Source organism: Phascolarctos cinereus, unplaced genomic scaffold, assembly GCF_003287225.1.
Source record: "Phascolarctos cinereus isolate Bilbo 61053 unplaced genomic scaffold, phaCin_HiC Scaffold_126;HRSCAF=687, whole genome shotgun sequence".
NCBI lineage: Eukaryota > Metazoa > Chordata > Mammalia > Diprotodontia > Phascolarctidae > Phascolarctos > Phascolarctos cinereus.
Genome location: NW_027555432.1, coordinates 1 through 14,915, shown reverse-complemented (window position 1 = coordinate 14,915; position 14,915 = coordinate 1). Strand labels below are relative to the sequence as shown.

At 44.6% G+C, this 14,915-nt stretch overlaps 1 pseudogene across 1 annotated transcript; it reads left to right on the top strand.

Annotated features, from left to right (window-relative positions):
• The first annotated feature begins 6,550 nt into the window (after nt 1-6,550).
• LOC110204178 (nmrA-like family domain-containing protein 1) lies at nt 6,551-14,815 on the top strand (annotated as a pseudogene). Its single transcript, XR_013484540.1, has 3 exons — nt 6,551-6,718; nt 9,254-9,492; nt 14,567-14,815. The product of XR_013484540.1 is annotated as a nmrA-like family domain-containing protein 1 (transcript).
• Nucleotides 14,816-14,915: the final 100 nt, after the last annotated feature.

Sequence of the window (14,915 nt, the reverse complement as noted above, 5' to 3'; positions counted from 1 at the left end):
TTCTCTTGGGCTTCTGATAGCTTTTACTTCTCTTGACATTCAGCTGCAGTGTGGTTTGGACCTTGGAGGTCATCTGATCTTCATTTTGAGAAAGGAAAAGTATGCTATGTTGGCAAAAGGTCTCCATGTCCTTCCTCACAGTATTCTGACCTGCCAGAAAAAGTCTGCTAATTAATTAATTCATCCATCCATCCATCCATTGTTCCATTCATCCATCCTTCCATCCATTCATCCATCCATCACCATCCATCCATCCATCCATCCATCCATCCATCCATCCATCCACCCACCCACCCATCCATCCATCCATCCATCCATCCATCCATCCATCCATCCATCCATCCATCCAAGAACAATGCCAAAAGCAAGGTTCTTGGAACATGGTAAGTGCATAATAAAGGACTTTTCATTCATTTATTAAACATCTGTGCTGTACTGGATACTCAGGAAGATACTAAGACAACTGGCGTGGAACAGATGGGTCCCCAGCATTGTGGGTATAGAAGCAAATCTTCCTAATCCTGTATCTCACTGAAGGTGGTTCTTTCCTTATTGCTTGTGACATTGCTTAAGTATAAACACATGGGAGGGTCGTTTTCAAGGGTGAGCTTACCAAGTCATTCTCTGCCTGTTTCCTGATGCTGTGACCTCAGATGGAGCACTGGCCTGAGAGTCAGGAGACCTCGTTCTGGTCTTGGCTCTTGGCTGTCTGATGTTTGGTGTGTGAATTCTCTTTTCTGAGCCTCAGTTTTCCCATCTATTAAATGGAAATAATATCGTCACCATAACACGATTGTTGTGAGTATCAAATGTGAAAATGGATGTGAAAGTTTTCTTGTCTTTGGGTCCCCAGTGCTTAGCAGGTTGCCTGGCATATAGTGTTACTGGGCTGTCCCTGAATCTTCTTTGCTCCAGATTTAGAGCGTCACTTGCACAGGCTCTACCCCACCCCACCCCATTTCTTGTACCTCCTCCCTTGTCAGGGTGAGAGGGGTTCCCAGCTTCACTCCTCCAGTCTGCCTGCCTGCTGGGCACACCTGCCTACCTGCCCTCTGAGGCTCCCTCTCCATCCTTACCTGGGTGGATTTCATCTGTCTCTCTGTCATAGCTCTCTGCTGCCCTCTGCTGTCACTGGTAGAATCCAGAATGGCACAGCTTTCTGGCTTTCCCCTCCCCTTACCACAAGGCACAGAATGAAGGGGTCAGAATCCACCAAGAAAGCTGATGGTTTTTTAAAAAAAATTATTAATTTATTTTGATTTATCAACAATCACTTCCATATTCTTTTGAGTTTAAAATTTTTCTCCCCCTTCTTCCCTGCCCACCCTCCCCAAGACACAACTTGATATAGGCTTTACATTTACATTCCTATTAAACATATTTTCACATTAGTGAAGTTGTAAGTAAAAATTAAAACCAATAGGAGGAACCATCAGAAAGATGAAACAAAACTCAACAGAAGATAAAAATAAGTGAGAGCGATTAGACTTCCATAGTTCTTTCTTTGGATGTGGACAGCATTTTCCATCCGAGGTCTCTGGAGATGTCTCAGATCCTTGTAATGCTGAGAAGGGTCAGTTTAACAATATTAGTCATTGCATAACGTGGCTGTTACTGTGTACCAAGTCCTCTTGGTTCTGCTCACTTCGCTCAGCATCAGACCATACAAGTCTTTCCAGATTTTTCTGAAGTCAGCCTGTTCATCATTTCTTATAGCACAATAGTATTCCATTACATTCATATACCACGACTTGCTCAGCCATTCCCCAATGGATGGGCATCCTCTCAATTTCCAATTCTTTGCCACCACAAAAAGAGCTGCTATGACTATTTTTGTACATGTGGGTCCTTTTCCCATTTGTTTGATCTCTTTGGAATATAGCCCTAGAAGTGCTATTGCTAGATCAAAAGGTATGCACATATTTGTAGCCCTATGGGCATAGTTCCAAATTGTTCTCCAAAATGGTTGGATCATTTCACAACTCCACCAACAATGCATTAGTGTTCCAATTTTCCCACATCTTCTCCAACATTTATCATTTCCCTGTTTTGTCATCTTGGCCAACCTGATAGGTGTGATGTGGTACCTCAGAGGTGTTTTGATTTGTATTTCTCTAATCAGTAACGATTTAGAGATTTTTTCATATGACTATAGATGGCTTTAATTTCTTCATCTGAGTACTGTCTGTTCATATCCTTTGACCATTTATCAGTTGGGGAATGGCTTTAATTCTTATAAATCTATCTTAATTCTCTATATATTTTAGAAATGAGGCCTTTATCAGAGAGACTGGTTGTAAAAATTCCTTCCCAACTTTCTACCTTTCTTCTAATCTTAGTTGCATTGGCTTTGTTTGTGCAAAACCTTTTTAATTTAATGCAATCAAAATTATCCACTGTGCTTAAGAAAGCTGATGTTGATACCCAGGATGTGCACCCTGATACTGGCCAAGGGGGAAAAGCAGAAGGTGCTTCACTGTACACAGCCCAGGGCCAAAGGATCTGCTATTGTCCTTTGTCCCTGCCGCGTGCAGGGCTGTCAGAATCCTGGACCCCTCTCCATTACCTTCAGACTGCCCAAGGTGGGTATTTCTGGGGGTAGTTGCCCAGTGAGGCCTTTTTTCCTTAAAGGCCTAAAAAAACTGCCTTGAGTCTGGCCCCAGATCAGGAAGGAAGGCATATTCCTCCTTCCCTTAGTTTTCCCCTTGGATTCCTGAAGAGGCTTTGAGACCTAGAGCGGAAGGCACCTCAAAGGCCATTTGGCCCAACTGATTGACTTTATATATGAGGAAACTGAGGGCCGGAGAGGTCACAGGATCACAGATTGAGTGGGAAGGCACTTCAGAGGCCATGTCGACGGTAAAGAGGATCTGAGATGAGGAAGGCCCCAATCTGAATCTTGTCTGAGATACTTAGACCAGCTGTGCACCTCTGGGTAAGTCACTCATGTCATCTGTAAAATGGGAATAATAATATAATAACAGCACCTACCTCCCAGGGTCTTTGAGAGGATTGAATGAGTTATGTATACAAAGTACTTTGCAAACCTTCAAGTGCCCTGTAAATGCTAGCTATTATTATGTTATGTTATGTTATGTTATGTGACCTGACCTGACATGATATGATATATGTTATATGAGAAAACTGAGGCACAGGGAAGTTGAGGCATAGAATGATAACTCTAGGGCTGGAAGGGACCTCATGAACCCTCTTGGTCAGCCCCTTCATTTTACAGTTGAGGAAACTGAGGCTTAGAATGCTCACAAAATTATAAATCTAGAGCTGGAAAAGATAGGAGATCATCTAGTATAATCCCCTCATTTTACAGATGGAGAAACTGAGGCCCAGGGAGGTCATAGATCATTACTGTAGAGCTGTCAGGGGCTTCAGAGACTGTCAAATTCAGTCCTTTCATCTTACAGAGAACGAAACTGAGACCCCAAGTGGGGAAATTATTTGTCCAGGATCCCATAGGCAGAAAGCATCAGAGACAAGATTAGAACCTATGTCCTTTGACTCCAAAGTCAGTACTCTATGGGCTCACTTTGTGTGGTGCCAAGGCCAATGACGTGGTGCTCTACTCTCCTGTCTTTGGCTAGAGTAGAAGCCGCGCCAGTGCTGCTGGCCATGGATCAGGAGCTCTATCAGACTTTTATTTACAATAACTTTTGCCTACCAGCTCCTTCTAGGAAGGTGGGGAAGATCTTTTCACGGATGTTTTATAAGACATAAAGTATTAAAACTGGAAGGGTCACTGACCTCCTCTTTCCCAGCCACCTCACTTGACTTCCTCCTCATCACCACCATGTACATTTATCTGTTGCTCTAACATTTCCAAAGTGCTTTCCATGACAACCTTGTGGCATACCTGATGCAGTTTAGGGTTTCAGGGGTGCTCGGACCCCCAAATCACAACATGCGGGTCCTGTCCAAAAGAATGTGACCCAAGCCTTCTTTCAGCCAAAGATAAGGTTTATTAGAACATCCATCATATTGGGCAGACTCTTAAGGAGTCTGAACATTAGTAGCTATTGGCTTATTGGCTAGAGTATAAGATTATAAAAATCTAAGCAGTGGCTAGATTATAAGAATCCCAGCATCTTAAGGGAGACAAAATGGACAAGAAAGCCTGTGAGAAGGATGTAGGAGTGGCCATGCAGTTTGGGGTGATGGGAGGAGGGGTCCAAGGAGATGTGGATAGGAGTGGCCAGTAAACTGGGGTGAACAGAACTCCTGGCACCTGGACAATGGAGTCTAACTAGGATTAAGTGTGGGAAATGGCCAGGGGCCATAGGGAGGTAAGACAATGGAGGGGAGATTAGGTATAGCCACAAAGAAAGGCCAGTTGATGGGATTATAGCCTCAGGTGAATGCCAGACATTTGGCCAAGTGGTAAAGTCCAGGGTTTTTCCTTTCTGAGGTCTAGATCCCATCCTCATCACTCCCCCTCGAAGGAATGGGACTGAAATTCTTTTGGGGTAAGGGGCAAAGTGTGGCTTCTGAAACTGCTTCCTGCTGGCAAGGAGTGTAGAGCTGTCCATGCCTTGAGGAGGTCCCAAAGAAGTTGACTGGAACAGAGCACAGGCTGCATCCAAGGAAGGACAAGAGGACATTGGATGGTTCCTGCTGTTTGCTACCAGCTGTAGGTTAATGGCTCCTAGTCTGGAAGACACAAATCTGACAAAAGAAAAAAAGCCTTCAGGGCCCAGATATAAAGCAGTGACTAGATTAGGGCCCAACTGTGAGAGGATGAAACATCCTCAGCTTTGTTTGGATTCAGATAATTCAGTTTTCCAACCATGCAGTATTAAATCCACCTCATAAGCCAGACTCAGGAATAGCCAGGTGGGTAACACTCCCTTTCAAAGGAATATAGTGGAGAAACCAAGCTGGGAGGATCCCAACTTAGACTGAGGCTAAAATTGTCCTCTCAGCTTTTCCTGATGCTGACTTCCCACCAGTATCACCTTCTCTGAGTAGCTTGTGGCATTTCTCTTAGATGGTGAATTATTGATTATCAATGGATTATGACCCATCAGACAACTCAAAAGAAAATCCTATGAGCTTTTCCCTCAAGCAGCAAGTTTCATTAATCACAGCTTAGTAAAAACTTTTCCAGGATTTACATCTCAAACTTAAAATTTGTCCCGGTGTAAAAAGCCAATCATTGGTGATTTCTATGTAATTGCAAATTCTCGGCAAGACAAAACGCAAAGAGGCTTTTTGGCAAGTTTACACATTAAAACAATAACCAATAATCGCCAAATTATGAAAAGTTGCTTGACATAAGTGATACAACAAGTTCACCAATTTGAAACTTGAAACAAACCCATCACCAATCAGGTGACTGCAGTTTTGCGAAATTGTTAAATTCCTTTCCAAATTGCTTTACATAGAGAATCAACATCTCATCATTAACAGTTAAAAAGAAACTTTAAAAGAGGGTGCTTACCCAAGTTCAAAGGCTAGCTTCTTTACCTTGAGCAGGATGAGCTGAACCTGGATGATGCTTCCAGCAAAGGTTGGTCAGGAGATACAGCTGGCCGTCGATGGGGACCCCAGTAGTGAAAGAAAGAGAAACCAGTCAGGTGGAATCAAGAAGCAGGCTGGACAAGACGGAGGCCAACAAACTGGGTGGAGGTGCCAGGGTGATGTGAAAAGGATTGGGCAAGTCAGAGCACATTGGCATTAAGCAGTCTAGATGCAGTAGGATCATCCTGCATCTGGTACTTGAGGGTGGAGTCAGTAAGTCCTTCTACCTCCTCCAGCCTCAGACATCTCCTAACCGTGGGATGTTGGTCAACTTCTCTGGTCCTCAAGGCAGTCCTTAGGGGTTGGAATGCATCTGCCCTGGTGGAAGGAGCACTTATACCAAGAGTGTCCCACGCTGCCCAAATCACCCATTCTGCCAGAATTCTCAGAATTGTGTTATTGTTCAGTTGGTCCAGTCTCATCTGACTCTTCACGACCCCATGTGGGCTTTCTTGGCAAAGGCACTGAAGTGGTTTGCCATTTCCTTTTCCAGCTCATTTTACAGATGAGGAAACTGAGGCAAGCAGGGTTAAGTGACTTGCCCAGGGTCATATAGCTGGTAAAGTGCCTGAGGCAGCATTTGAATTCAGGTCTTCCTGACTCCAGGCCATGCATTCTTTCACTTCACCACCTCTACACTAGCACTAGATAATTTCCCATTTTAACCAATGTTTGCCAACTAGGTGCTAAGCTCAGTTGTTTCTACTCACTTCAAAGAGCATAGTACTTTCTGTGCTTCCTGGATTTGGGAGCCCTAGTGAAAAGCCCTGACCATCTTGCCTTAGTTATATCTACAAGTATGCTTGCTCATTCTTATAGGTGAGGAAATTGAAGCTCACCTAGGTTGCTTGACTGGCCCAGGGTCACACAGTGAAGTGTCCGTGGTAGGATTCAAACCCAGGTCTCTCCTGACTCTTGGCCCAGCCTTCTTTCCACTGTTAATTACTGGAGAAAACTGCAGTATCATGGTGAGTCAGAGAATTCACCTAATCTCTCTTCTTCTGCTCTGCTTGAGAACAAGGCAGGATAGGGCGGAGCAATCTGAGGCCGGACAGTGAAAGGCAGGACTCTCCAGTCTGGTGCTGAAGCTGGACAGGGGCAGACCTTCTCACAGCCTGTCCTTCCACTGATTCTAGGCTCAGCAACATGACAAGCAAGAAAGTCATCGCTGTGTTTGGGGCAACAGGTAAAAAGAACTTCCTTTTTCCATTGGGGGAAGGTTGTCTGAAGATTTTATTCATGCTTCTGTGGGGGCAGGCTTAGGCTATCTATCATCGGATGACTGTAGGAGCATGGCTTGTGTAAAGAACAGAGGCAGATGAGGCATAGCAGGCACAGGACCTGGGTTCAAATCTTTCCTCTGCTACTTACTACCTGTATGACCTTGGGCAAACCTCTTCACCTCTGCACCTCACTTACTTCACTTGTAAAATGGGAGGTGGTTGGACCTGATGTCCCTGTTCAACCTTGGGCAAGTGTTTAAGAGTTGGACCTCAGTTTCCTCATCTATCAAATGAGGGGGGATGGACTCATTGATCTCTCAGTTCCCTTTCAGTTTTCAAGCTGTGATTCTTCTAGGGACCTTTAACAAAGAATCCACTTGAATTTCTTGTGTTGGCAGCAAGAAGGAGGATTTAATTTGATTTGATTTTAGGAAATGTTCTCAGAAAGAGTTCCCTATCGTATTTTTCTCTCTTTGTTTATTTACTTTGTTCATTTTTTTGTTTTTTGGTGAGGCAATCAGGGTTAAGTGACTTGCCCAGGGTCACACAGCTAGTACATGTCAAGTGTGTCAAAGTGTCTGAGGCTGGATTTGAACTCAGGTCCTCCTGACTCCAAGGCCAGAGCTTTATCCACTGCGCCATCTAGCTGCTCCTGTTTGTTTACTTTTTGGATCATGCCTTGGCTTGTGAAATCTGTGCTTTATTTGCCAAGGTAGGCTGTGTCTTCAATTCTCTTCTTCCCTTCATTTTCTTAGTTGGAAAAGGAATTAGCAAATGCCTATGTGGGGGATTTGCGGGTGAATGGGAAGAGCTAGGAAATGTGTTCTTCTGACAAGAAGCAGTATGGAGTAGTGCACAGAGTGTTGATTTAGAGACAGAAAGATCTGAGTTTAAATCCCACCTCAGACATTAATAATGTATTGGGAAAGTCACAATCTCTCCAAGCCTCAGTTTCCTCATGTGTAACAGAAATGACAAGGGTAGTACCTTCCTCAAGAGACTGATCACAGATTTAGAGCAGAAAGGGAACTTACAGGTTATTTTACAGTTGGGGAAACTGAGGCAAAGAGAGGCAAAGTGACTTGCCCAGGATCACCTAGCTAGTAAGTATCTGAGGCCAGTTCAAACTTGGTCTTCCTGACTGCAGGTCCAGCTGGAGGGATTCCACAAATGATAGGACAGTGGACTTGACGTTTTCTCTTGGTAAAATTCTTAAACCTGGTTTTAAAGGCATGGTGTGCGTGTTTTTGGCAAAGGAAATGGTGATCACTAAGAGCCAAACATTGCTGTTTATGTGGGTCCTGGAAGATGGCAAGAAGCTTCTGACCCAGCTGGCAAAGCTCTTGGACTTTAGATAGGGGAGCAGAGTGTCCAGGGTGCCAGCTAGCAGTTCCAGAACAGCTGGAGAAAAAAGAAGCTGGAAGGGGCCTTTCACCAAATTAGAGCATCAACAGCTCACAGCTCTTTTGATTCCACTGGGTCTTCAAGCTGCTATTTTTTGAGTCTGCAATTTAAATACGGACCCTGCCCTCCCAATTCCCAGGTGTGCTACCTCATGAACTAACACCTTGTGGCTGAGCATCTGAGCAGGATCTGGTACAATGAGCTTTCATCCTGCAGCAGAAGAGATTGTGAAATTTTCAGGGTCAATGATCATGGGTCAGAAATGAGTGCCTGCTATAAATCAGGGTTTGATTCATTATTTTATTATTGTTTTAGACTTAAGAAAGTGGTGGAAAAGATGCTAACAAGGCACTTTAAAAGGTTAAAGTGTGGGGTGTATACACTCCCCACCCCACCCCACCCAGCCTGGTTGTTAAACATTTCCCAACACACTCTGATAGGGCTCCATAAACATTGCTGGAGCTTAGCAGGAGGGGAATAGAAGGCTCAGGGAATGAAGGCATTACCAGACTGGAAATGGTAGGCTACTGCTGCTGCTGCTGCAGCTAATAAGCAGAAAAATAACTAGCATTTCGTAAAGTGCTTTACATGAAGATTTCATTTGAGCCCTCTTCCCCCATGCCCCTGGCTGCTACTCCCATAGGAGGGCTGGAGCAGAGTGGGGAGGTGGGAGGTCCCAGAGGACGGATGGGGCCCCCAAAAGGAGGAGTCCAAGACAGATTTGTTCTATCCTTTTTATAAAGTGGGGCCAGGGTAGGAAGAGTTGGGATGTAATGCTCCAATCCATCCCCTTAGTAGTGTTTGTATTATTGGCTCCATTTTATGGATAAGGAAACAGAGGATTAGAAAAGTGGAATAATTTAACACAAGTAACATTTATTGGTACAAACACACCAATCCCAGGATTCCTGACCCTAAGCCAAGTGTTCTGAGAGCCTCCCTTTCTGATTCCTCATACACACACACACACACACACACACACACACATACAACCTGTATATATACAATCACACACACATATGTATGCATGTTTATTCATTCCTTCATTTCTCAAGACATTTGTTCACTTTTAAATTGATTTTCTTCCTCACCAGGTTCTCAGGGTGGTTCTGTTGCTAGAGCCATTTTGGAGGACAAAGACTTTTCTGTAAGAGCATTGACTCGGGATGTGACCAGACCTGCTGCCCTGGCCCTTCGAGACCTGGGAGCTGAAGTGGTGAAGTGTGACCTGAATGACCAAGAGGCTGTGAAGGGAGCATTAAAAGGCGCCTATGGTGCCTTCCTGCTGACCACCTACTGGGATGACTTTAGCAAGGAGAAGGAAGTGCAGCAGGTAGGGAATAGGGGTATGTCCATCAAAGAAGGGGCTCTAGAGCTCGGGCAGCCCCTGTCCAGTGCTGAAGAGCAGGGGTCTCATGCCCCAGTAAGAGTCCAATCTACATTTGTAAACTCTCAGGACTTTACTGTCTTGTGCCCAAAGCTGATGCTTCTCATTCTAATCAGAACAAGAAGTGTTGATAAGGCAGGATTCCATCCTGTGGAGCTTATCTCTCCCCACAGAGGTGCACTGGCACCTGGAAAGGACAAGTTCTGCCTCCTGATTGGTTCCCAATGAGTGGGGCTGCTCCCAGGACAGTCGACCAGCTGGGACTTATGAGGATGGTCTTATTCTAAGTCCTTTGTACTGGCCTGTAAGTAAGAGTGATAGGAAGACAGACTACTCTTGTCCCTTTTTGCTTTTTTCTTAGTATATGGCATAGGAGAAGGGATTTCTCTTTTTTTCCCTACCCCACTAGGAGCATTGATGGGGACTTTCAGTACCATCACATGGCTGGAATCAACATGTGCTCAATGTAGCCAAAGAGGAAAGTGCCTAAGAATGGATTTCCCCACCTAAGAGATGGTGGTGCTTGGGGCTCTGGGAGAGTCCCTACAGGAACACATGGTGGATGCAGTGTGTACCTGCCCACTTGGCCTGAGAAGGGAGCTAGGTCGTTCTGTTTTTTTAGCTTCTATTTTCCCCCAGTTACATGTAAAAACAATTTTTAGCACTTGTTTCAAAATGTTGAGTTCCAAATTCTCTCCCTTCCTTCCTTCCTCCCCACCCCTCCCCCCACCTTCATTAAGAAGGCAGGCGATTTGATCTAGGACTACACACTACGTGTATAGTCCTGCAAAACATATCCCTAATAGTCCTGTTGTGAAAGAAAACAAACAATGACAACAACAAAAACTCAAGGAAAATAAAGAAAGTAAAAAAAGCATGCTTCAATCTGTATTCAGATACCATCAGTTCTTTCTCTGGAGATGGATAGCATGTTTCATCATTAAATCCTTTAGAGTTGTCTTGGATGGTTGTATTGCTGAGAATAGCCAAGTCCTTCATAGTTGATCATCCCACAATATCGCTGTTACTTTGTACACAGTACATTTACTTAGTATCAGATCATCTAAGGCTTTCCAGGTTTTCCTGAGAACATCCTGCTCATCATTTCTCATAGTAAAATAGTATTCCTTTGTAATCACATAGCACAATTTGTTCAGCCATTCCCCAATCGATGGCTTCCCCCAACTTTACCCACAGAAAACGCTATAAAGAGCTAGTTGTTTCCTGAACAACCCAATCTCCTGTGTAGAAGAGGAGAGATTTCAAATCTTCTAGGCATCGTTGTCCCAGAATCTAGTCTTCTGCCCACAAAGGGAAGATTTGTTGCCCCCACCAGCCATGAGTGTTGCCTCATGGATGAGCCTAAGTTCAAGTATTCAAAGTACTGGTCTTTTAGAGAGGGGAGGATAACTTCTAGGTAACTTTGCGCCTGGGAAAGAGAAGAATCGATTTACCCATGTGGCTTCTGTGGCTGGAGGATCAATGAGGGGGGCTCATGATTTGGGGAAGCAAGAGAAAAGGACCTTGCCATCCCTCTATTACAGGCAATGCAAGTCCACGGGGAAAGGGGATTGCTGTCTAGAAGGTTCAAAGAAAAGCCTAACCCACAAAGTGGCAGTACAAGTCTCTCTCTCTCTCTCTCTCTCTCTCTCTCTCTCTCTCTCTCTCTCTCTGTCTGTCTCTCTGTCTCTTTCTCTCGCTCTGTCTCTCTCTTTCTGTCTCTCATCTATCTATTATCTATTTATCTGTCATGTCTCTGTCCCTTTGTCTATCGATCTGTCATCTTTCTCATCATCTCTATATGTCATTCCTCTATCTGTTCTCTATCTCTCTGACTATTTAGAACTTTGTGGAAGGGAGAGATTTCACTTGGAGTGAGATAAAGGCTTAATGTGAAGTTATTACCCTGAGTTCTTATGTGGGAATTGTTGATGCTATTACAAACATTTAGGGAAAGTTGGACCTTAGCTATGTCTAAGTTGTATTTGGATTCCTTGGAGCAAACTCCAGGTAGAAGCATAATAAGTAAGAAAAAAACATATGCCTAGGTCAGTTCCCAGAGCTGGTGTGCCCAAGCTTGGAGGGCTTTAGGGCACTTTGGGTCAAGAATTACACGAATGATTAGAAATATCCCATAGGACTCTGCTTGGGATCCAGCCCCTCCCTAAATCCTGTGTCACTTGTGATTCTGTGCAAGGGAGAGAGAGAGCTACCAAATATGTAGTCTCTATTAGTCTCGAGTCGGGAAGTGCATGTCTTGGCTTGAGTGAAGGAATCAAAAAATGTAGTGGAATAATACCTCATTTATGCACAGCAGAAGGGGAAATGACGGCTGTATTTTCACTAGCCTCTAACTAAAATGTAGCATATCCTTCGATTATTTTAAACGTGGTTCCCAGAAGGGGCCCCTAGGCTTCCCCAGCCTTTCCAAGGGGTTGAAGACACACAAAAAGACAACACTTGCTCTCCAGTCATTTATCTTCGTTACCTTGAATAGTTTTTCGTTTTTTAAAAAATCTTTAAGTAGCTAAAGGCTGCCCTGCTAAGGTCAGAGGAGAGTTGGCTTCGAAGCTCAAAGGACCAAGGCCTCCCAGCGCCCTAGGAAACTCCCTAAAATGATAAATTGCAGAGAAAGTGCCAGAAACTGAATGTGATAGACAGAATTCCCTGCAATCAATATCTTCACAGGTCCAGTCTTCATCTTCATTGTTAGTGAAAGGGAAACTGAGGAATCCATACAATCAAGTTTGTGCACTTGCTCAGAGGAAAGCCCTCAGGCCTTGCTGAAAGCCCTCAGACTCTGAAAGCTCATTCCTCCTGAAGGCTGGGAGCTGTCCTAGAAAAAGAAGGTTTAGGAAGCCTGGTTGTAGATCCAGGAAGGGAGCTCAGAAGCCATCAGTCCAATCGTCCCATTTGACAGATGAACAGGAAACGAATGACTCGCCCAAGGTGAAACAAGGTGCAAACATGTGCTCTGATATTTCCCAGTCGTGTGATCTTAGGCAAGTCATTAAATTTCTCAGATTCAGTTTCCTCATCTGTAAAATGGGGCTAATAATCCCCATGTCTGAGTTGGCAGGAACCTTAGGAGTGATTTAGTCCAGTCTGTGTCATTTCCAAGCAATGGGAGGAGGGGTCACTTCCCCTGTGCACAAAGGCCTCTAGTGTGGGCTGCCTTAGGATCCTGGGGTCATACCTTTGGGGCAGAGAAGAACTTTAGAGGTCTTCAGGTGCATCCCTTCACATTTTACACAGGAGAAAACTGAGGACAGAAGTGTGCTCCAAGTTGTAGAAGACAGCAGGCTTCTGAGGAAGATTTTGAACTATGTAATAATGACAGTCATGGCCGGCATTTCTCTTGACATTAAGGCTTCCAAAGTCCTCTATGTGTTATCTCACTTGATCCTCACCACAATCCTAGAAGGCAGAGTAGGTGCTGTTATTACTGTCCCCATTTTACGAATGAGGAAACTGAGGCTGAGAAAGGCCAATCAACCTGCCCAGGATCACACAGCTAGTAAGTGGCTGAGGCAAGTTTTGAACTCAGTCAGGTCTTCCTGACTCCCAGTATGGCACACTACACACTTTGCCACTGCCTGAATCCTAAATCCTGAATCCTACCAGTCCTTTCTTCAAATCCTTTGAACTCTGCTCTCTTCAAATCTGGCTTGCATGACTCACCCTGCCTGGCTTTTCTCCTGCTCCCTCACAGCTTCTTAGATAGAGTAATTATTTCTCCCCAAGGCTCCCATCACATCTACCCTAGCAACCAGTTCCTTCTGGGTGATAAGAATGAGACCCTGGCAGGGTTGTTGTGGTGAGGAAGCTGTTTGGTAAACCTTTAAGGAAAAGTTGAAGAAATGGGGCATGATTTCATCAGCTTCGAGATGGCCCACATGAGGAAACCCCTTGGGTCACAGCAGGTTGGCAGCTTCTCTGCCATTTGTCATCCGTGAGAATTGCCTAGAACACTTGGAGGTTAAATGATGAAAATCCGGGGCTCACTACCTTTATGTGTCAGAGGTGGGACTGGAACCGAGTTTCTCCTGGTTCCGAGGCCAGGCAGGCTGACGTTCATAAACCTGAAAGTGCTACAGAAAGGTGGACTATTTTGTGAATGATGCTGTCATCCATCAGTGAGACCATTTTCATTAGCACATTGCTGGGCACAAAGATAGTACGTAATAAATGCTTGTACCCTTCTCTCCCTCCTCCACACCCTTTACCAAGCTCCTTTGGGAGAAGACAGTCAGGAGGTCTCTGACTTACTGATCTGAAAGCTCTTTGAACTTTGTACTTCTTTGTACTATGTCTTATGAATCTTTATCCCTTGCTCCGCGCCCCCCCCCCGAAAAGAAGCCTAGCACCCTTCCCTGGGTGGAGTACTGTGAGGTCTCCATTCCTTCAAATAATGAATTCCCTAAAGTAGCTGCACGTATTCAAATTCATAGTATGTGAAAGTTGTACTTATGTAAAATAAAGTCTTTAGTTCTAGCCCAATGGTATGATGAGAGGCGAATTCAAATAATGCATTCATTGCCACATTTGTGGACTCGAGCTTTTTCTTCGGTTTTCAGTTTTCTGCTTCTTCCTCCCTCCCTCCCTTCATCTCTCCCTGTTGGGTTTTCCGTGGCCCCCATTGGGATGGGGCTTGGTCCTGGCATTTCATTGGCCCAGGAGGAACTCTCTCCACCAAGCAGATGGGCACCTGCTCCCAAATTCATAGTCTTCCAGAGTTAGCAGCCTGGGGTGATGAGAAGTGAATGCCCTGCCCAGGGGGCCCCAGGCAGGAAGCATGAGAGGCAACTTGAACAACTCCAAGGCCAGCCATCTCCAATTGCCACATTGTTGCTGCTCTTCTTTTGTTATTACTCTTACTCTCTCTTATCTGGTGGGGTTTCATGACATTGATGATACTCAGGGAACAGATGTGAAAGCAATAACTTTGAAAAATGAGAAAACAGGAATTAGCATAAAAGCAATGGAAAATTCCTTGTATTTTCATATCTTTGGTTCACAGGGGAAAATCGTAGCCGATGCCAGTAAAGAGCTGGGCTTGAAGCACGTGGTATACAGTGGCCTGGAGAATGTCAAGAAGTTGACCAAAGGGAAACTGGAGGTGCCACACTTGATGGCAAAGGAGAGGTGGAAGAATACTTCTGGAATCTCGGCGTGCCCATGACCAGTGTCAGGGTATCCGCCTACTATGAAAACTTTCTAAAAGGCTTGAAGCCAGTGAAGGCATCTGATGGCGACTACTACAATTTGGGTATGTGAGAGGCAGCAGGGATCAGCGCTATGCCTTCATCATTCATTCATTCATTCATTCATTCATTCATTCATTCATTCAATATTTAGTGAGAGGCAGT